At 34.5% G+C, this 14,728-nt stretch overlaps 1 protein-coding gene across 1 annotated transcript in view; it reads left to right on the top strand.

The window, feature by feature from the left end:
- LOC134843553 (nck-associated protein 1-like) overlaps positions 1-14,728 on the top strand; it is a gene marked incomplete in the record, with an annotated part of 279,419 nt that overhangs the window by 243,658 nt on the left and 21,033 nt on the right.

Genomic DNA, 14,728 nt, shown 5'->3' with positions numbered 1-14,728 from the left:
CATGATTTGAAACGCGGGGTTAGCTAGTAGTGAACACTTGTTGTACTCTGAGAATTATGTGGAATTCAAGTTTCTCTTAGAGTTACATGCGCCGTTAAATAATTACCGGTAATTATGTGTTAGATAGTATAAGTATAACTTATAGATGGAGACCTGCAAGCATCCGCGCCGATAAGCAGTTCATTTTATATATTTTTCTGGAATTATAAATTTTTCATTTTCGTTGAATTCATTAACACTTTTCTGATAGACAGACTTGAAAAATAACAGTTTAAAATTGATCCCATCTTCTCTGAAGACGTTTTTGATAAAGCGTCAATTTTAAAAAAAGTGTTGAAAAAGGTCAGAAATTACAATGCGCAGCGTAGTGTTATACTGCAAAAGCAAAGGTTTTGCAATTGAGTTCCTGAATTTTTCCCCAGTAAATAAATTTGTTCACAGAATGGTCTAAATTAGAAATGGTAAATTTAGGTTCAGTTCATTACCCTTGCGATAAGCAAGAGTATTGCAATCGGGTACTAGACTTTTTTCCTGTAAATAATTTTGTCCACAGGACTCAGTGGACTCATTGAACTGGTGGTTTCTTGGTTCATAGCGAATTCAAAATCTGTAGTGTCTCTTGCTCGCTGAGCCTGGTGGTAGCGAATACGCCAGGGACGGCAAAGGTTATGGGTTCGAATCTGACCAGGACCCGTTTTTCTTTCAAACGGTAATTGTTTCGGTTCAAAAAAATTTCGGCCTATTTTTTGTCTGCTTAGTTGCCACATCTAAGAATCGTTATTTTAGCTGTAAACAATTTTAACTGCAGTTCTTTTTAGCATTTTTAAAAATCCGGCCTAATGAAAGTTTGCTTTTTACATTGGTTGTAATTTAACCAGCTCGATTTGTTGAAATTTCGATTTTTTTTCCATAAGGGGCCATAAAGGTCTAAGTAATATCGACTTAGTGGTCTCTTATTGCGTCGTTACGTCAAAAAAAAATTTTTTGGGCACGTGTGTGTGCTCTGATGGGAAAAGGGAGTTGACATTTTTTTTAAGATTAGAGTTTTTCCGAATTTCTTTTCGGCATGAAAGGTTTCTGCTCAGGTTTTAAACCATCCGCCGCATCTGGCATGGTAGTAAAACAACTGCTTGAGATGGCAAATATTTGCGATTCGAATCCGGCATGGCTTTTTCTGCAAACGTTTTTGTGCTTTTTCGGATTATCGTCCGCCTGTTTATTTTTGTCGGCTTAGATCCCTTAGCTCGATGGCTGAGCTCTATTCCAAGTTGCTGTAACCCCCATGATTGAGACGACAAAACCCGCTCTTTGGATTCCAGTCTGTCTGCTTATTTTTATCTGCTTAGTTCCACAGAAAGGACTTTTTTTGAAAACTTGGCTTCATTATAGCATTCCCAAAGCTCTTTGTAGAGTTTCTAACGGTGCAGGAAATTTTATTCCGGATATTTTTGGCTTTTGTTGCAATTTTTGTTGCCAAAAAAGATTTTTTGATTTTTTTTTCGGTTTCTTTTTCATAACATTCATATTTGTATTTGTATCGCAATTGATGCGAAACTCAGCTTTGTATCTGTGTATAGATTTTTTCGATTAAACGGTTTCAGTTTACATTTTATGGCATAATGAACTTATATTTCGTTGTTTCGAGGGCAAAAATTTCTGTCCGACATAACCAGGTATTATTACACTTGAGAGAGCAAGTGTCTTGATATCGGGGACAAGACTTTTTCCAGTATACAACTTTTCTTACACGTTTTATTTTTTTTAACTTGCTTTTTATTGAAGCTTTACAACATTCAGGTTCCTGCCTACTTGACCTAGACTTAACGCCGTTGCCTTTGTACTCAAAGGTCTAGGTTTCAACTCTCGGCCAGGCCTTGTTTTTTTTTCAGTATATATGCAATTTAAAAAATTTAGGTAAAATTGAATTGTTGGACTTCCGTTATTCTGCTTAAGGTTTATCGGCTTAGTTGTCTCGTCTAAAATCTTGTTTTTTCTGTAAGCAATGCAAGTGTTGTTCTTTGTAGGTTCAGGGAGGTGGACTTGAAACTTTAATTTTTTTAATCAATTTTTTTTCGGCTCAACAGGTGTCTGCTCAAAGATTGTCGGCTAAGCTTTTTCTTGTGCTGTAGGCAACTTCCTTTGTAGTTGAAAATGCAAGTGTTGTTCAATCTGGTCTCATGTGGGACTTAAATATGTAACAATTTTTTTTATCAAATCATATTTTTTCTGCTCAACTTGTGTCTGCTCAAAGATTGCCGGCTTTATTGCCTATTCGTAAGTTTTGTTCCGTTGCTTATTTGATTTTCAAATTTGTGCTAGAACTCCTTTTTTAACGTTTTGATTTACGTTGTGTCTTGATTTGCTTCTGGTTTTTGTAATTTTACTGACCTTTATTTCGTATATGTTTTAAGAGTCGATGAACGTAGTTCAGTTTCTTACATAGATGGCGATGATTTTTCTTTTCGTTGTTTTTCAGGAAAAATCTTAATATTTGTTCTGGCTTAGGTTTTTTTGCGGTTTGATTTTTGATTTTTAGGTTCATTTCGTTATAAGGAAGGGAACCTCCATTCCATAATGGAACAGCAAAAGTGTTAAGTTCACGAAAAAAACGATCAACTTCTAATTTTGAAATATCGTGGAGTTTAATTTTCAGATTTCCCAGCGGAATAAAAACTTAACCTATTGATCCAGTTCTCTCAAGTTAGGTTAATGTTATCAAAAAAGCGCCAATCATGAATTGTTCTAGAAATTCATAGAGCTTAAAGGACATCTATTTTTTTCTTTGAAATTCAAAACTTGAAATTTTTTCAACAATGTCAGTGTTCTTTTTTGTTTACTTGCGTTCATTACTTTTTTCCAACTGTCAGTTAGCTATATTTTCTGTTTAAAAAATTTTTTTTATAAGTGAATTGGGCTATAATGAAAGAATTTTTTCATGTTTAAGCTATATCGTATATTGAAATGGCTAAGAATTTTTTTTCGATTTTCCAGTTTGAATTTGTTAATTTCTCCAGATTCAAAACTAGCTAGCCATTAGTGGGATGTTGCAAGGCTTTCCGCGGGATTGAGAATCTTGCCTCAACATATGACTGCTCAAATCTTCGTAGTTTTCGAGATATGACTACGGGTAATCTCAGGAGCCGCGTTTCTTGCCTCAAATATAACTGCTCAAATCCCGGTAGTTTTTGAGATATGATGTTTTTTCAGATTTTTTCCGAAATTTTCATAAAACTTGTTTCCGAAATTTTCTTAAACTGTAGTTGGGTATTGTGAGGGTATCCTCAGGGATTTTTTTATCTTGCGTCCAAATGCGACTGGTCAACTGCCTTTAGTTTTCGAAATGAGACGTTTTTTAAGGATTTAAAAAAATTCTAAGAAGTTACCTATAGGAAATTCCTTACCTTCATAGAATTGAAATTCCTAGCCTTTTTGTGAGACAACTTCATTGTCGGGGTACTCTCATGCGCTGCGAAACTTGCCTCCAAATTTTAATGCTCATTTCTTTTTAGTTTCTGATATATGGCGTTTTCTATGTTTTCAAATTTTTCGGGAATGTTGAATTAAAAAATTTGAAATTCCCAGCCCTGTAGTTGGGTGCGGTTAGCGGAGTCTCGGGGTTGCAAATTTTTCCTGCAATATGACTGCTAAAATCTTTTTAGTTTCCAAGATATGACATTTTCGTAAAACTTGAATTAAGAATGACTGAGCAAACTTTGAAGTTCCCAACTAATTTAATGCTCTCTGGTTACTCTCATTAGTTGGAAATTTTGCCCCCAAATTTCTTCATAGGCCCTTTAAGTTTCCGAGATATGACGGTTTAATGGTTTTTCAAAATTTGAATTAAAAAACAAATTTTTGTCCCAAATTCTGAAATTAATAACCCTGTAATTGATTGCTACCAGAGTACACTCAGAGGTTGCAGATCTTAGTTTCAATATACGCCGTTTTTTCTCGATTTCCCTAAAATTAGAAGCACCCCAGGTGCTATACTTGCTTGTTTAATTTAGTTCATGCAATGTTACGTTGTTGTTGTGCATTTTTAAGCTCCCTTTTGCCGCTTTGTCGTTCATGTCTGTGAAGCTGGGGATTCGCCGCTGTGTACAAGTTGACCGTGCTGTAATTTGTTCAATGAGACTCAAAGTTGAAGAAAAAATCAGAAATCGTTTCTTTTAGGTTTCTTTGAATTAATAACGATTTTTTAGGTTTTTTAGGTTCAGTTCGTTTCTTATGTTATAAGGAAGGCAACCTCCATTCCATAATGGAACAGCAAAAGTGTTAAGTTCACGAAAAAAACGATCAACTTCTAATTTTGAAATATCGTGGAGTTTAATTTTCAGATTTCCCAGCGGAATAAAAACTTAACCTATTGATCCAGTTCTCTCAAATTAGGTTAATGTGATCAAAAAAGCGCCAATCATGAATTGTTCTAGAAATTCATAAAGCTTAAAGGAAATCTATTTTTTTCTTTGAAATTCAAAACTAGCTAGCCATTAGTGGGATGTTGCAAGGCTTTCCGCGGGATTGAGAATCTTGCCTCAACATATGACTGCTCAAATCTTCGTAGTTTTCGAGATATGACTACGGGTAATCTCAGGAGCCGCGTTTCTTGCCTCAAATATAACTGCTCAAATCCCCCGGTAGTTTTTGAGATATGATGTTTTTTCAGATTTTTTCCGAAATTTTCATAAAACTTGTTTCCGAAATTTTCTTAAACTGTAGTTGGGTATTGTGAGGGTATCCTCAGGGATTTTTTTATCTTGCGTCCAAATGCGACTGGTCAACTGCCTTTAGTTTTCGAAATGAGACGTTTTTTAAGGATTTAAAAAAATTCTAAGAAATTACCTATAGGAAATTCCTTACCTTCATAGAATTGAAATTCCTAGCCTTTTTGTGAGACAACTTCTTTGTCGGGGTACTCTCATGCGCTGCGAAACTTGCCTCCAAATTTTAATGCTCATTTCTTTTCAGTTTCTGATATATGGCGTTTTCTATGTTTTCAAATTTTTCGGGAATGTTAAATTAAAAAATTTGAAATTCCCAGCCCTGTAGTTGGGTGCGGTTAGCGGAGTCTCGGGGTTGCAAATTTTTTCCTGCAATATGCCTGCTAAAATCTTTTTAGTTTCCAAGATATGACATTTTCGTAAAACTTGAATTAAGAATGACTGAGCAAACTTTGAAGTTCCCAACTAATTTAGTGCTCTCTGGTTACTCTCATTAGTTGGAAATTTTGCCCCCAAATTTCTTCATAGGCCCTTTAAGTTTCCGAGATATGACGGTTTAATGGTTTTTCAAAATTTGAATTAAAAAAAAAAATTTTGTCCGAAATTCTGAAATTAATAACCCTGTAATTGATTGCTACCAGAGTACACTCAGAGGTTGCAGATCTTAGTTTCAATATACGCCGTTTTTTCTCAATTTCCCTAAAATTAGAAGCACCCCAGGTGCTATACTTGCTTGTTTAATTTAGTTCATGCAATGTTACGTTGTTGTTGTGCATTTTTAAGCTCCCTTTTGCCGCTTTGTCGTTCATGTCTGTGAAGCTGGGGATTCGCCGCTGTGTACAAGTTGACCGTGCTGTAATTTGTTCAATGAGACTCAAAGTTGAAGAAAAAATCAGAAATCGTTTCTTTTAGGTTTCTTTGAATTAATAACGATTTTTTAGGTTTTTTTAGGTTCAGTTCGTTTCTTATGTTATAAGGAAGGCAACCTCCATTCCATAATGGAACAGCAAAAGTGTTAAGTTCACGAAAAAAACGATCAACTTCTAATTTTGAAATATCGTGGAGTTTAATTTTCAGATTTCCCAGCGGAATAATAACTTAACCTATTGATCCAGTTCTCTCAAATTAGGTTAATGTGATCAAAAAAGCGCCAATCATGAATTGTTCTAGAAATTCATAGAGCCTAAAGGAAATCTATTTTTTTTCTTTGAAATTCAAAACTTGAGATTTTTTCAACAATGTCAGTGTTTTTTTTTGTTTACTTGCGTTCATTACTTTTTTCCAACTGTCAGTTAGCTATGTTTTCTGTTTTAAAATTTTTTTTTATAAGTGAATTGGGCTATAATGAAAGAATTTTTTCATGTTTAAGCTATATCGTATATTGAAATGGTTAAGAATTTTTCGATTTTCCAGTTTGAATTCTGTTAATTTCTCCAGATTCAAAACTAGCTAGCCATTAGTGGGATGATGCAAGGCTTTCCGCGGGATTGAGAATCTTGCCTCAACTTATTACTGCTCAAATCTTCGTAGTTTTCGAGATATGACTACGGGTAATCTCAGGAGCCGCGTTTCTTGCCTCAAATATAACTGCTCAAATCCCGGTAGTTTTTGAGATACGATGTTTTTTCAGATTGTTTCCGAAATTTTCATAAAACTTGTTTCCGAAATTTTCTTAAACTGTCGTTGGGTATTGTGAGGGTATCCTCAGGGTTTTTTTTTATCTTGCGTCCAAATGCGACTGGTCAACTGCCTTTAGTTTCCGAAATGAGACGTTTTTTAAGGATTTTAAAAAATTCAAAGAAGTTACCTATAGGAAATTCCTTACCTTCATAGAATTGAAATTCCTAGCCTTTTTGTGAGACAACTTCATTGTCGGGGTACTCTCATGCGCTGCGAAACTTGCCTCCAAATTTCAATGCTCATTTCTTTTTATATTCTGATATATGGCGTTTTCTATGTTTTTTTTCAAATTTTTCGGGAATGTTAAATTAAAAAATTTGAAATTCCCAGCCCTGTAGTTGGGTGCGGTTAGCGGAGTCTCGGGGTTGCAAATTTTTCCTGCAATATGCCTGCTAAAATCTTTTTAGTTTCCAAGATATGACATTTTTGTAAAACTTGAATTAAGAATGACTGAGCAAACTTTGAAGTTCCCAACTAATTTAGTGCTCTCTGGTTACTCTCATTAGTTGGAAATTTTGCCCCCAAATTTCTTCATAGGCCCTTTAAGTTTCCGAGATATGACGGTTTAATGGTTTTTCAAAATTTGAATTAAAAAAAAAGTTTTGTCCGAAATTCTGAAATTAATAACCCTGTAATTGATTGCTACCAGAGTACACTCAGAGGTTGCAGATCTTAGTTTCAATATACGCCGTTTTTCTCGATTTCCTTAAAATTAGAAGCACCCCAGGTGCTATACTTGCTTGTTTAATTTAGTTCATGCAATGTTACGTTGTTGTTGTGCATTTTTAAGCTCCCTTTTGCCGCTTTGTCGTTCATGTCTGGGAAGCTGGGGATTCGCCGCTGTGTACAAGTTGACCGTGCTGTAATTTGTTCAATGAGACTCAAAGTTGAAGAAAAAATCAGAAATCGTTTCTTTTAGGTTTCTTTGAATTAATAACGATTTTTTAGGTTTTTTAGGTTCAGTTCGTTTCTTATGTTATAAGGAAGGCAACCTCCATTCCATAATGGAACAGCAAAAGTGTTAAGTTCACGAAAAAAACGATCAACTTCTAATTTTGAAATATCGTGGAGTTTAATTTTCAGATTTCCCAGCGGAATAAAAACTTAACCTATTGATCCAGTTCTCTCAAATTAGGTTAATGTGATCAAAAAAGCGCCAATCATGAATTGTTCTAGAAATTCATAGAGCTTAAAGGAAATCTATTTTTTTCTTTGAAATTCAAAACTTGAGATTTTTTCAACAATGTCAGTGTTTTTTTTTGTTTACTTGCGTTCATTACTTTTTTTCCAACTGTCAGTTAGCTATGTTTTCTGTTTTAAAAAATTTTTTTATAAGTGAATTGGGCTATAATGAAAGAATTTTTTCATGTTTAAGCTATATCGTATATTGAAATGGTTAAGAATTTTTCGATTTTCCAGTTTGAATTCTGTTAATTTCTCCAGATTCAAAACTAGCTAGCCATTAGTGGGATGATGCAAGGCTTTCCGCGGGATTGAGAATCTTGCCTCAACTTATTACTGCTCAAATTTTCGTAGTTTTCGAGATATGACTACGGGTAATCTCAGGAGCCGCGTTTCTTGCCTCAAATATAACTGCTCAAATCCCGGTAGTTTTTGAGATACGATGTTTTTTCAGATTGTTTCCGAAATTTTCATAAAACTTGTTTCCGAAATTTTCTTAAACTGTCGTTGGGTATTGTGAGGGTATCCTCAGGGATTTTTTTATCTTGCGTCCAAATGCGACTGGTCAACTGCCTTTAGTTTCCGAAATGAGACGTTTTTTAAGGATTTTAAAAAATTCTAAGAAGTTACCTATAGGAAATTCCTTACCTTCATAGAATTGAAATTCCTAGCTTTTTTGTGAGACAACTTCATTGTCGGGGTACTCTCATGCGCTGCGAAACTTGCCTCCAAATTTCAATGCTCATTTCTTTTTATATTCTGATATATGGCGTTTTCTATGTTTTTTTTTCAAATTTTTGCGGGAATGTTAAATGAAAAAATTTGAAATTCCCAGCCCTGTAGTTGGGTGCGGTTAGCGGAGTCTCGGGGTTGCAAATTTTTCCTGCAATATGCCTGCTAAAATCTTTTTAGTTTCCAAGATATGACATTTTTGTAAAACTTGAATTAAGAATGACTGAGCAAACTTTGAAGTTCCCAACTAATTTAGTGCTCTCTGGTTACTCTCATTAGTTGGAAATTTTGCCCCCAAATTTCTTCATAGGCCCTTTAAGTTTCCGAGATATGACGGTTTAATGGTTTTTCAAAATTTGAATTAAAAAAAAAGTTTTGTCCGAAATTCTGAAATTAATAACCCTGTAATTGATTGCTACCAGAGTACACTCAGAGGTTGCAGATCTTAGTTTCAATATACGCCGTTTTTCTCGATTTCCTTAAAATTAGAAGCACCCCAGGTGCTATACTTGCTTGTTTAATTTAGTTCATGCAATGTTACGTTGTTGTTGTGCATTTTTAAGCTCCCTTTTGCCGCTTTGTCGTTCATGTCTGGGAAGCTGGGGATTCGCCGCTGTGTACAAGTTGACCGTGCTGTAATTTGTTCAATGAGACTCAAAGTTGAAGAAAAAATCAGAAATCGTTTCTTTTAGGTTTCTTTGAATTAATAACGATTTTTTAGGTTTTTTAGGTTCAGTTCGTTTCTTATGTTATAAGGAAGGCAACCTCCATTCCATAATGGAACAGCAAAAGTGTTAAGTTCACGAAAAAAACGATCAACTTCTAATTTTGAAATATCGTGGAGTTTAATTTTCAGATTTCCCAGCGGAATAAAAACTTAACCTATTGATCCAGTTCTCTCAAATTAGGTTAATGTGATCAAAAAAGCGCCAATCATGAATTGTTCTAGAAATTCATAGAGCTTAAAGGAAATCTATTTTTTTCTTTGAAATTCAAAACTTGAGATTTTTTCAACAATGTCAGTGTTTTTTTTTTGTTTACTTGCGTTCATTACTTTTTTTCCAACTGTCAGTTAGCTATGTTTTCTGTTTTAAAAAATTTTTTTATAAGTGAATTGGGCTATAATGAAAGAATTTTTTCATGTTTAAGCTATATCGTATATTGAAATGGTTAAGAATTTTTCGATTTTCCAGTTTGAATTCTGTTAATTTCTCCAGATTCAAAACTAGCTAGCCATTAGTGGGATGATGCAAGGCTTTCCGCGGGATTGAGAATCTTGCCTCAACTTATTACTGCTCAAATTTTCGTAGTTTTCGAGATATGACTACGGGTAATCTCAGGAGCCGCGTTTCTTGCCTCAAATATAACTGCTCAAATCCCGGTAGTTTTTGAGATACGATGTTTTTTCAGATTGTTTCCGAAATTTTCATAAAACTTGTTTCCGAAATTTTCTTAAACTGTCGTTGGGTATTGTGAGGGTATCCTCAGGGATTTTTTTATCTTGCGTCCAAATGCGACTGGTCAACTGCCTTTAGTTTCCGAAATGAGACGTTTTTTAAGGATTTTAAAAAATTCTAAGAAGTTACCTATAGGAAATTCCTTACCTTCATAGAATTGAAATTCCTAGCTTTTTTGTGAGACAACTTCATTGTCGGGGTACTCTCATGCGCTGCGAAACTTGCCTCCAAATTTCAATGCTCATTTCTTTTTATATTCTGATATATGGCGTTTTCTATGTTTTTTTTTCAAATTTTTGCGGGAATGTTAAATGAAAAAATTTGAAATTCCCAGCCCTGTAGTTGGGTGCGGTTAGCGGAGTCTCGGGGTTGCAAATTTTTCCTGCAATATGCCTGCTAAAATCTTTTTAGTTTCCAAGATATGACATTTTCGTAAAACTTGAATTAAGAATGACTGAGCAAACTTTGAAGTTCCCAACTAATTTAGTGCTCTCTGGTTACTCTCATTAGTTGGAAATTTTGCCCCCAAATTTCTTCATAGGCCCTTTAAGTTTCCGAGATATGACGGTTTAATGGTTTTTCAAAATTTGAATTAAAAAAAAAAATTTTGTCCGAAATTCTGAAATTAATAACCCTGTAATTGATTGCTACCAGAGTACACTCAGAGGTTGCAGATCTTAGTTTCAATATACGCCGTTTTTTCTCAATTTCCCTAAAATTAGAAGCACCCCAGGTGCTATACTTGCTTGTTTAATTTAGTTCATGCAATGTTACGTTGTTGTTGTGCATTTTTAAGCTCCCTTTTGCCGCTTTGTCGTTCATGTCTGTGAAGCTGGGGATTCGCCGCTGTGTACAAGTTGACCGTGCTGTAATTTGTTCAATGAGACTCAAAGTTGAAGAAAAAATCAGAAATCGTTTCTTTTAGGTTTCTTTGAATTAATAACGATTTTTTAGGTTTTTTTAGGTTCAGTTCGTTTCTTATGTTATAAGGAAGGCAACCTCCATTCCATAATGGAACAGCAAAAGTGTTAAGTTCACGAAAAAAACGATCAACTTCTAATTTTGAAATATCGTGGAGTTTAATTTTCAGATTTCCCAGCGGAATAATAACTTAACCTATTGATCCAGTTCTCTCAAATTAGGTTAATGTGATCAAAAAAGCGCCAATCATGAATTGTTCTAGAAATTCATAGAGCCTAAAGGAAATCTATTTTTTTCTTTGAAATTCAAAACTTGAGATTTTTTCAACAATGTCAGTGTTTTTTTTTGTTTACTTGCGTTCATTACTTTTTTCCAACTGTCAGTTAGCTATGTTTTCTGTTTTAAAATTTTTTTTTATAAGTGAATTGGGCTATAATGAAAGAATTTTTTCATGTTTAAGCTATATCGTATATTGAAATGGTTAAGAATTTTTCGATTTTCCAGTTTGAATTCTGTTAATTTCTCCAGATTCAAAACTAGCTAGCCATTAGTGGGATGATGCAAGGCTTTCCGCGGGATTGAGAATCTTGCCTCAACTTATTACTGCTCAAATCTTCGTAGTTTTCGAGATATGACTACGGGTAATCTCAGGAGCCGCGTTTCTTGCCTCAAATATAACTGCTCAAATCCCGGTAGTTTTTGAGATACGATGTTTTTTCAGATTGTTTCCGAAATTTTCATAAAACTTGTTTCCGAAATTTTCTTAAACTGTCGTTGGGTATTGTGAGGGTATCCTCAGGGTTTTTTTTTATCTTGCGTCCAAATGCGACTGGTCAACTGCCTTTAGTTTCCGAAATGAGACGTTTTTTAAGGATTTTAAAAAATTCAAAGAAGTTACCTATAGGAAATTCCTTACCTTCATAGAATTGAAATTCCTAGCCTTTTTGTGAGACAACTTCATTGTCGGGGTACTCTCATGCGCTGCGAAACTTGCCTCCAAATTTCAATGCTCATTTCTTTTTATATTCTGATATATGGCGTTTTCTATGTTTTTTTTCAAATTTTTCGGGAATGTTAAATTAAAAAATTTGAAATTCCCAGCCCTGTAGTTGGGTGCGGTTAGCGGAGTCTCGGGGTTGCAATTTTTTCCTGCAATATGCCTGCTAAAATCTTTTTAGTTTCCAAGATATGACATTTTTGTAAAACTTGAATTAAGAATGACTGAGCAAACTTTGAAGTTCCCAACTAATTTAGTGCTCTCTGGTTACTCTCATTAGTTGGAAATTTTGCCCCCAAATTTCTTCATAGGCCCTTTAAGTTTCCGAGATATGACGGTTTAATGGTTTTTCAAAATTTGAATTAAAAAAAAAGTTTTGTCCGAAATTCTGAAATTAATAACCCTGTAATTGATTGCTACCAGAGTACACTCAGAGGTTGCAGATCTTAGTTTCAATATACGCCGTTTTTTCTCGATTTCCTTAAAATTAGAAGCACCCCAGGTGCTATACTTGCTTGTTTAATTTAGTTCATGCAATGTTACGTTGTTGTTGTGCATTTTTAAGCTCCCTTTTGCCGCTTTGTCGTTCATGTCTGGGAAGCTGGGGATTCGCCGCTGTGTACAAGTTGACCGTGCTGTAATTTGTTCAATGAGACTCAAAGTTGAAGAAAAAATCAGAAATCGTTTCTTTTAGGTTTCTTTGAATTAATAACGATTTTTTAGGTTTTTTAGGTTCAGTTCGTTTCTTATGTTATAAGGAAGGCAACCTCCATTCCATAATGGAACAGCAAAAGTGTTAAGTTCACGAAAAAAAACGATCAACTTCTAATTTTGAAATATCGTGGAGTTTAATTTTCAGATTTCCCAGCGGAATAAAAACTTAACCTATTGATCCAGTTCTCTCAAATTAGGTTAATGTGATCAAAAAAGCGCCAATCATGAATTGTTCTAGAAATTCATAGAGCTTAAAGGAAATCTATTTTTTTCTTTGAAATTCAAAACTTGAGATTTTTTCAACAATGTCAGTGTTTTTTTTTTGTTTACTTGCGTTCATTACTTTTTTCCAACTGTCAGTTAGCTATGTTTTCTGTTTTAAAAAATTTTTTTATAAGTGAATTGGGCTATAATGAAAGAATTTTTTCATGTTTAAGCTATATCGTATATTGAAATGGTTAAGAATTTTTCGATTTTCCAGTTTGAATTCTGTTAATTTCTCCAGATTCAAAACTAGCTAGCCATTAGTGGGATGATGCAAGGCTTTCCGCGGGATTGAGAATCTTGCCTCAACTTATTACTGCTCAAATCTTCGTAGTTTTCGAGATATGACTACGGGTAATCTCAGGAGCCGCGTTTCTTGCCTCAAATATAACTGCTCAAATCCCGGTAGTTTTTGAGATACGATGTTTTTTCAGATTGTTTCCGAAATTTTCATAAAACTTGTTTCCGAAATTTTCTTAAACTGTCGTTGGGTATTGTGAGGGTATCCTCAGGGATTTTTTTATCTTGCGTCCAAATGCGACTGGTCAACTGCCTTTAGTTTCCGAAATGAGACGTTTTTTAAGGATTTTAAAAAATTCTAAGAAGTTACCTATAGGAAATTCCTTACCTTCATAGAATTGAAATTCCTAGCTTTTTTGTGAGACAACTTCATTGTCGGGGTACTCTCATGCGCTGCGAAACTTGCCTCCAAATTTCAATGCTCATTTCTTTTTATATTCTGATATATGGCGTTTTCTATGTTTTTTTTCAAATTTTTGCGGGAATGTTAAATGAAAAAATTTGAAATTCCCAGCCCTGTAGTTGGGTGCGGTTAGCGGAGTCTCGGGGTTGCAAATTTTTCCTGCAATATGCCTGCTAAAATCTTTTTAGTTTCCAAGATATGACATTTTCGTAAAACTTGAATTAAGAATGACTGAGCAAACTTTGAAGTTCCCAACTAATTTAGTGCTCTCTGGTTACTCTCATTAGTTGGAAATTTTGCCCCCAAATTTCTTCATAGGCCCTTTAAGTTTCCGAGATATGACGGTTTAATGGTTTTTCAAAATTTGAATTAAAAAAAAAATTTTGTCCGAAATTCTGAAATTAATAACCCTGTAATTGATTGCTACCAGAGTACACTCAGAGGTTGCAGATCTTAGTTTCAATATACGCCGTTTTTTCTCAATTTCCCTAAAATTAGAAGCACCCCAGGTGCTATACTTGCTTGTTTAATTTAGTTCATGCAATGTTACGTTGTTGTTGTGCATTTTTAAGCTCCCTTTTGCCGCTTTGTCGTTCATGTCTGTGAAGCTGGGGATTCGCCGCTGTGTACAAGTTGACCGTGCTGTAATTTGTTCAATGAGACTCAAAGTTGAAGAAAAAATCAGAAATCGTTTCTTTTAGGTTTCTTTGAATTATAAACGCTTTATCTCTTCTTTTCTTTTTGATTGCTGGCTATATTTACGCTATATATACAACCGCTGTTCTCCTTTCCACTTGGCCTTGAGTTAACGCGGTTGTTTTTGCACCCGAAGGCCTGGGATTTGAGTCTCGGTCAGAACTTTTTTTTCAGAATGCATGAAATCGAAAATTAAATCGCATTGTCGTTAAGAGTCGATTAACATAGTGAAGTCTATTATATTGGAAGAAAAATCTGTCTAAATTTTAAGACTTTTCCTGGAAAAAAAAACTGATTAAATGATTTAGGTCGTGATGACCTCTTTCGCATTGTTTTTTCAGGAAAAGGCTTGACTTTTGGTTTTTTTTCAAGTTCAGTTCATTTGTTTTGTAATAGGAAGTCAAACTCGACTATCGAACAGCAAAAGTGTACAGGTCACGACAAACGCAATAGAATTCTAATTTCTAAGTTTTAATTTTCAGATTTCCCGGTGGTTCAAAATTTTTCCTTAAGAGTTATTTAGGGTGCAAATTTTTTTGTGCATTGAAATTTGAAAGTTGATTTTTTTTATTTCTCCTTGCGTTCATTCTCTTTTCCAACAATCTGTTGGCTGCGTTTTTGTCTGCATGTTTTATTGGTTTAGTTGAAACATCGCGGATTT

The sequence above is a fragment of the Symsagittifera roscoffensis genome, chromosome 4 (genome assembly GCF_963678635.1).
Source record: "Symsagittifera roscoffensis chromosome 4, txSymRosc1.1, whole genome shotgun sequence".
Lineage (NCBI taxonomy): Eukaryota > Metazoa > Xenacoelomorpha > Acoela > Convolutidae > Symsagittifera > Symsagittifera roscoffensis.
This window is presented reverse-complemented; position numbering and strand designations above follow the sequence as displayed.